Genomic DNA, 8,800 nt, shown 5'->3' on the forward strand with positions numbered 1-8,800 from the left:
CATTTATCTTAATAGATGCCTACATTGCAAAGCATTTTGTAAAACACACGTTACAAGTACTGTGCATTGGATTACACTATATCAAACTCTAAGTAACAATACAGGTTGCTTTTCAATCTACACTTACATGTTTTCTTCCAACTCCTTGATAAAATTCCTTACTACCTTCAGTTTTATAGCCAAAGCAGTGTTTGAGCTGGTAATGTACTCTTGAACAGCACTGTTGCCTTTAGCATGTGTATGTTTAGATCTGAAAAGAGAACTTGATCATTATTTCACGATGAGAGAACCTTGATCTGACACAACAGAATTACAAAAACCTGACAATACTGTAAAATGCCAGTGTAAGAATGTGGCTTTGATTTTTTATTTATTTATTTATTTATTTTTTAAATGGTGAGTGTACCATTAATTCAAGACAAGAATTTTGTTTGTAAGTCGATCTCTATAACTGTTCTTGGCATCATTCTGGAGGATGAACTAGATACATGGAATTTGGCAGTGGCTCCCCAGGGCAGTGGTTTGGCACTGAGCTGACAAAGGCCAAAGAGCATTTGCACAATGCTCTCAGACACAGGGCTTGACCCATAGGAGGTCCGGTGTGGAACCAGGAGGTGGAATACATGATCCTCAAGGTCCCTTCCAAATACAGATATTCCATGATCCTCTAATACTTATATTCCCAAGTCCTGTACACAGTGCTCAGATGCTTAATTGAAAGGTTCCATGAAACAGTGAGGTATCTATGTCCCTTTACCACTCAGTTATTCAATTTGCCACATGGATCTTTCATCCAGTCACATTAAAAAAACACTCAAATATTTCCTTCAGTCTTCCATTCTGATAGAGCTTTCTGGAGCAAATAAAGAGTTGCAACTCAGAATGTCCACACCTCCCTTCCTGCACCCTGCATACTTTTTTCATTGCACTGTGATTACGTACCATTCTATTGTCACCCTCATTCTGTCATTATCTAGGCAGTTTACTGACATTAAATTTTCCAGCAACAGATGCCCACAAGTACAGCCAGCCTGGACTTATTTCCAATACTTATCTTTGTCCTGATGTCCTTGTAGGAGCTGGGACATTTCTCCATCTCAGCAGCAGAGGGCAGGAGGGGTCCAAGGTGAGGGCACGCTCTCCTCTATTTTTCTGGCACTCAAAGACAAAGGGAACAAGAAAACCAGATGTGTTTCCCTGCCCATGGCAAACACCAGCCTTTCCATCCTTACAGTCCTTCCTGCCATCAGCAGAGATATTTTGCTTTCTTGTGCCACTTCATCCCTTTAGCATCTGGCATTCTAACAAAAAAGTACTCTAACACAGGAATTTTAATATTTTCATATTAAATGTCAGAATTAAGGAACCATTATTATTACCAAATATTTAAAACATTCAACCCAGTGAGAAGTGAACTGATGTTGCATTTAGCATTCAGATAAGAACTTGACATTTCTCCGGGAAATTCTGTAATCATCATAGTGTTTCACAGTTTTCAGTTTATGAATACTAGTTAAGTCTTCACTAATACATTATCTTCTTCCCCCTTTATGCTTTCTATATTGCTTCTGAAGCAGACTTACCTCATGATTGAATAAATGTATAGTAACGTCCAAGGTGCTTGGATTGAACAAAAATAATCCCAGTATGGGGTTCAGTCAGACTTCTATAGAATAGGTGAATCTTATGCACTGGTGCCAGAGATTTCCAATAGACGACAGGAAGTTCAACAGATGAAAAGTGCACCTAAGTAAAAAGTGCTACTTTAATAAACTATAGTCTCATTGTCAAGCCTTGCGCTGTCTGAGCAGATTATTACAGAATGTTCATTCAAGCAGGAATTAAGAGATGCGTCTGAATTGATAACAACAACGAATAATTAAGAAAGCTTGACTGCAGTCTGCTTGAGGATTCCAGTCTGAAGTGTGTTCCACCTGATGACAACTGGGAATGTCTTTCTCTCACCATTAGAACCATTGCACCTCTGACTAAACACATAGCTAATCACCACTGAAAACTAACTACATGTTGATTAACATTCAGAGAGATTGTGCAGGTGTCCTTTTAGGAACTGGCCTACAGTATGCTAAGAGGGATGGATGTGGGGACATTAGGATAACGTGCCCTCTGCCTTTTAAGACAGCCCCAGCAGAGCAGGTCAGCAGGCTGAAGAGCTGCGTGGGTCACCAGGGCTCAGAGACTTCACTCGGCCATCTGCAAGTTGAGGGACTTCAGCCCAAGCTGCCCTTTTCCATGCAGGCAAGGAGGCCAAGAGAAGGTGGATCGGCACGGTTCTGGTGCAGACAGGGGCTGCAGTGTGAGCAGGCCTACACAGACAAGGCTGTGCCCACACAGAGTGACAGCAGCTTTCGCTGTGAGCAGATTCCCAGGGGGCCTGAGCCATGGCAGTTCTTGATGGCAGCATGTTCCAATCAGCCCTGGAAGTCTTCTCTGGACGTCTGTCGCATTCTGGAATCCACACTGAGGACGCAGTCGCTGTGTCAGAGCAGCTGGCAGAGTCACGGGGAACCGTGACGTAGTTGGCCCAGGGAGCAACAACAAGGCCTGCACTGCTCAGCCAGCCCAGGCCAAAGGGGAGCACGAGAGAGAGCAGAGGAGAGAGGGGGGGAAAGAGGGCCAGGAAGGAAAGGCCTGTGCCTGAATGGACGTGTAGCAGCAGCTGCTGACAGCAAACTCGGTGATGGCAGGGGCACAGCAGAGCAGTGCAATGCTGGCAGCTTCCTGTGTCTTTCACACAGGCACTGCAGACATGGCCAGCACTGGGAGATCAGCAGAACTGCTGCACACCTCTGCCAGCCCAGGCCAGAGGAGTGCAGAACAGTGAGCTGCTGCTGAGGGGAGAGAGGATGGCCTGAGAGCTGACCTGAGAGGCAGGGCTGGCTGTGTGACAGCAGCCTCTGTGTCCTCCTCCTGTGTCTGTGAGGGCCAGAGGGCCAGAAGAGAACATGCCCAGACAACGAAGCCCTGCTGTCCTCTGCTGCTCAGCTGGAGAGATGTTCCGCCTTCCTGAAGGACGCTGATCCAAAGGGAAGGAATCAAAGGAAGTCCAGGCTGGCTGTCCTTGTGGGCATCAGCTGCTGGCAGCTGCCTCTGTGCTGCCATGGGCAGGGCACAGCACACACAGTGTTTGCAGTTCCCTGTGTGACACTGGCCCTGGTGACCTGACAGCCAGAGGGAGACAAGAGAAAGAGCTGCCTCCCTCTGCCAGATGAGGCAAAGGTGAGAATCCCAGAATCACAGCATGGCCCGGGTTGGAAAGGAGCTCAAGGTTCATGAATCTCCAACCCTTGGCTCTCCAAGGGTGCACAGGGGGCTTTGTTCTCCCTGTGGTGCAGCTTCAGTGCCAACTCACAGCTGAGCTGGTTGGCACACTGTGACAGCCTGCCGCTCTGAAGCTCTTGGGGCAGTGCTCAGTTCTTTCTGAAGTACTCTGGAAAATGCTGCTTCTCCTTCACCAAGTCTGTTTCCAGACAGACGTCTTTTTCTCCTCTGTACACACAAACAGTATCTTGTAACTCCCTGGCACAGTGCTCAGAAGTGATACTTCTGGAAGCACGTCAGAGAAAAGTGGCCTTGTCCCAGTGGACTTTCAGAGCAGATGAGAACAAGTCTTGGTTGACGGCTTTCTTCTGCTTCTGGAACTGCACAGGCAGGTTGTGTGTTGTCATACTTTATGCCAGAGTGCCAAACTGAAGCAGTTTCTGCAACCTCTTTTTTTCATACTTGTCACTCTTTGCTGAGACCTTAACTTAGTCATTTTTAATGCGCTCTCATCTAAACTACTGTGTCCTCCAGTGTCAGTGTTGTATGAATCAGGACTGTGGGATTTCATCAGTGAAAGGATTCTGCTCTAATGACTGTCATTCTAAAGCTGATATTGTTTCTACCGCATCAGGCTTGCATGAAGCATCTTTGATCAACAGAGAAATCAGAAAAATTGCTTTTCCTATTGCAGTTTCCTTTTAACTAGTGATGAAAGCTGTCAGTTTATTTCTGGCACCAGAAATCCTGGGATGCAACCAGGTTAGATAAGAAGTGAAACTGAGTCAACAGTAAGGGAACACAGATGAGATAGCATCACACAGCTCTGGAAAAGATGTTCCAGCTCTGTGTCTACCTACACCTTCAGGAGATGAAAAGTACTGGCTTACTGAGGTGTCCTGGGTTGCAGGTTCTGTTAATCTCCATTTTTGGAAGAGCTGCTTGCAATAAATACCTTGTAAGGTGAATGAGCTTGATAGAAGTAGTGTGTGAAAGAGATGGATTTGCTGTTTCCCTGAAGGTGCAGGAGTATTGCTGTGCCTACAGTCAGTAAACAAGGCAGAAATCACTGTGTTCCTCAGAATGAAAAACAAAAGAATAAAAATCTTTTTGGGAGTGACAGCACGCCTGAATGAAGCACAAATCTAAACATTTAAAATAAGGGCTAGTGTCAAAGGGACTTGCAGTATTTCTCGTGAAGAAATATTTGATGCTTCTTTATGAAAGTCATCATAACAAAAGTGTACTGATGTCTTTGCTGAGGATTTCCTTGGTTCCAGCCTGAAGGTGTGCGCAGGCATGAGCAGGCAGTGCTGAGCTGCAGGTGAGTGACTGTGTCCCACAGCAGGAAACCCGTGGGTGTCTTCAGGGGTTTGAAATGGGCAGAGCTGTAAAACCTGCAGGCTTTCACTGAAATTGTCCTCTGCTTTATTTTGTAATCTTAGTTTCACCAATGCTTTCCAATATAATTTTCGTATGAATGCAGATACATGGGATAGGATTTAAAGTTTTTATGGTGCTGCTGTATAATTTTCTGTAGTCATCATAAGCCAATAAAAAAAAAATAAATGGTAATCAGGCAATCTATTAACAACCTGTGGCACGTGTCAAAACAATGAAGTTCCTTGCAGGAAGACAATATTGCTATACAATAATGTGGCTATCCAAAACTGTTAATTATACTTGATGAGCTGGAGATAAACCTGAAATGCGGGACTTTGATCTTAGCCAAGAATAATAAACCTTATTATCATTCTTAAATTGGCAGCTGCTATCAAAAGCCTGTGTCTTATTTCCCTTTTAGTAACACTGGCTAAATCAGAGAAAGTGATAAAAGAATTTCATGATTGCAGCTTAGGGATTCTTTCCCACTTGACCAGAAGTAATCTATGTCCAAAAATGTCTGTAAATACTTTTTCTATATTATTTTGCCAGAAGTATTGATATTTGAGATGAATGGCAAAACCATTTTGCGTACATAGATAAGCAATGCAAATTCGCAGGATTGTTTTAGAGAAAAAAGCTCTGGTTATCAGATGGTTTCCATGCAGAAATAAGATTTACAGAAAAAAATCTCATTATTATTATTCATGCATGAATAAGTTCAAAAAAGAGATGTGGGGGATGTTGTTTCAATTCCAGGTAATTGTAGGAAGGACTGTCAGGATGGAAAGGCTGGTGTCTGCCATGGGCAAAGAAACACTTCTGGTTTTCATGTTCCCTTTCTCTTTGAGTGCAAGAGGCCACGAGGAGAGTGTGCCCTAAACTTGGACCCTTTTTGACCATTGCAGCTGAGATGGAGAAATGACCCACCTTCTAGAAGGACATCAGGACAAAGAGATATAATGAAAATAAGTCCAGGCTGGCTGTCCTTGTGGGCATCAGCTGCTGGCATCTGCATTGCTGCTGCCATGAGCATGGCACAGCAGGTAAAATATTGCTTTTCCTTGTGTGACACAGGAGCTCTTGACTTGAAAGCTAGAGGGATGCAATAGAAAGAGCTGCAAACTCTGCCAGACATGGCAAAGGTGAGTGGGATGTTGTTTCAATTTAGTGCTGATGTCAGGAAGGACTGTAAGGATGGAAAGTCTGGTGTTTGCCATGGGCAGGGAAACACATCTGGTTTTCATCTTCTCTTTGTGTGCCAGAAAAAGAAGAGAGTGTGCCCTAACATTGGACCCCTCCTGCCCTCTTCTGCTGAGATGGTGAAATGTTCCAGCTTGTAGAAGGACATCAGGACAAAGATATGTAATGAAAATAAGTCCAGGCTGGCTGTCCTTGTGGACATCAGCTGCTGGCATCTGCATTGCTGCTGCCATGAGCATGGCAAAGCAGGTAAAAGATTGCTTTTCCTTGTGTGACACAGGAGCTCTTGACTTGACAGCTAGAGGGATGTAATAGAAAGAGCTGCAACCTCTGCCAGACATGGCAAAGGTGAGTGGGATGTTCTTTCCATTGCTGCTGATGTCAGGAAGGACTGTAAGGATGGAAAGTCTGGTGTTTGCCATGGGCAGGGAAACACATCTGGTTTTCATCTTCTCTTTGTGTGCCAGAAAAAGAAGAGAGTTTGCCTGCAACTTGGACCCCTCCTGCCCTCTTCTGCTGAGATGGAGAAATGTTCCAGCTTCTAGAAGGACATCAAGACAAAGATATGTAATGAAAATAAGTCCAGGCTGGCTGTCCTTGTGGGAATCAGCTGCTGGCATCTGCATTGCTGCTGCCACGAGCATGGCAAAGCAGGTAAAAGATTGCTTTTCCTTGTGTGACACAGGAGCTCTTGACTTGAAAGCTAGAGAAATGCAACAGAAAGAGCTGCAACCTCTTCCAGACATGGCAAAGGTGAGTGGGATGTTGTTTCAATTAGTGCTGATGTTAGGAAGACTGTAAGGATGGAAAGGCTGGTGTTTGCCATGGGCAGGGAAACACATTTCAGTCTGGAGAAGAGGAGGCTCAGGGGAGACCTTATTGCTCTCTATAACTACCTGAAGGGAGGTTGTAGCGAGCTGGGGGTCGGCCTCTTCTCTCGTGTAACTGGTGATAGGACTAGAGGGAATGGTTTCAAGCTTCGCCAGGGAAGATTCAGGCTGGATATTAGGAAATACTACTTCTCTGAAAGGGTGGACAGGCACTGGAATGGGCTGCCCAGGGAGGTGGTGGAGTCACCGACCCTGGAGGTGTTCAAAGAACGTTTGGATGTTGTGTTGAGGGATATGGTTTAATGAGAACCATTGGTGACAGGTGGATGGTTGGACTGGATGATCCTATAGGTCTTTTCCAACCTTAGTGATTCTGTGATTCTGTGATTCTGTGACATCTGGTTTTCATCTTCTCTTTGTTTTCCAGAAAAAGAAGAGAGATTGCCTGCAACTTGAACCCCTCCTGCCCTCTTCTGCTGAGATGGAGAAATGTTCCAGCTTGTAGAAGGACATGAGGACAAAGATATGAAATGAAAATAAGTCCAGGCTGGCTGTCCTTGTGGGAATCAGCTGCTGGCATCTGCATTGCTGCTGCCATGAGCATGGCACAGCAGGTAAAAGATTGCTTTTCCTTGTGTGACACAGGAGCTCTTGACTTGAAAGCTAGAGGGATGCAATAGAAAGAGCTGCAACCTCTGCCAGACATGGCAAAGGTGAGTGGGATGTTGTTTCAATTAGTGCTGATGTTAGGAGGACTGTAAGGATGGAAAGGCTGGTGTTTGCCATGGGCAGGGAAACACATCTGGTTTTCATCTTCTCTTTGTTTTCCAGAAAAAGAGGAGAGTGTGCCTGCAACTTGGACCCCTCCTGCCCTCTTCTGCTGAGATGGAGAAATGTTCCAGCTTGTAGAAGGACATCAGGACAAAGATATGTAATGAAAATAAGTCCAGGCTGGCTGTCCTTGTGGGAATCAGCTGCTGGCATCTGCATTGCTGCTGCCATGAGCATGGCACAGCAGGTAAAAGATTGCTTTTCCTTGTTTGACACTAGAACTCTTGACTTGAAAGCTAGAGGGATGCAATAGAAAGAGCTGCAACCTCTGCCAGACATGGCAAAGGTGAGTGGGATGTTGTTTCAATTAGTGCTGATGTCAGGAGGACTGTAAGGATGGAAAGGGTGGTGTTTGCCATGGGCAGGGAAACACATCTGGTTTTCATCTTCTCTTTGTGTGCCAGAAAAAGAGGAGAGTGTGCCTGCAACTTGGACCCATCCTGCCCTCTGCTGCTCATAGGGAGAAATGTCCAAGCTTCTAGAAGGACATCGGGACAAAGATATGTAATGAAAATAAGTCCAGGCTGGCTGTCCTTGTGGACATCAGCTGCTGGCATCTGCATTGCTGCTGCCATGAGCATGGCAAAGCAGGTAAAAGATTGCTTTTCCTTGTGTGACACAGGAGCTCTTGACTTGACAGCTAGAGGGATGTAATAGAAAGAGCTGCAACCTCTGCCAGACATGGCAAAGGTGAGTGGGATGTTCTTTCCATTGCTGCTGATGTCAGGAAGGACTGTAAGGATGGAAAGTCTGGTGTTTGCCATGGGCAGGGAAACACATCTGGTTTTCATCTTCTCTTTGTGTGCCAGAAAAAGAAGAGAGTTTGCCTGCAACTTGGACCCCTCCTGCCCTCTGCTGCTCATAGGGAGAAATGTCGAAGCTTCTAGAAGGACATCAGGACAAAGATATGTAATGAAAATAAGACCAGGCTGGCTGTCCTTGTGGGCATCAGCTGCTGGCATCTGCATTGCTGCTGCCGTGAGCATGGCACAGCAGGTAAAAGATTGCTTTTCCTTGTTTGACACTAGAACTCTTGACTTGACAGCTAGAGGGATGTAATAGAAAGAGCTGCAACCTCTGCCAGACATGGCAAAGGTGAGTGGGATGTTGTTTCAATTAGTGCTGATGTCAGGAGGACTGTAAGGATGGAAAGGCTGGTGTTTGCCATGGGCAGGGAAACACATCTGGTTTTCATCTTCTCTTTGTGTGCCAGAAAAAGAGGAGTGTGTGCCCTCACCTTGGACCCCTCCTGCCCTCTTCTGCTGAGATGG

The sequence above is a fragment of the Phasianus colchicus genome, chromosome Z (genome assembly GCF_987193195.1).
Source record: "Phasianus colchicus chromosome Z, bPhaCol1.hap1.1, whole genome shotgun sequence".
In the NCBI taxonomy this organism is placed as follows: domain Eukaryota; kingdom Metazoa; phylum Chordata; class Aves; order Galliformes; family Phasianidae; genus Phasianus; species Phasianus colchicus.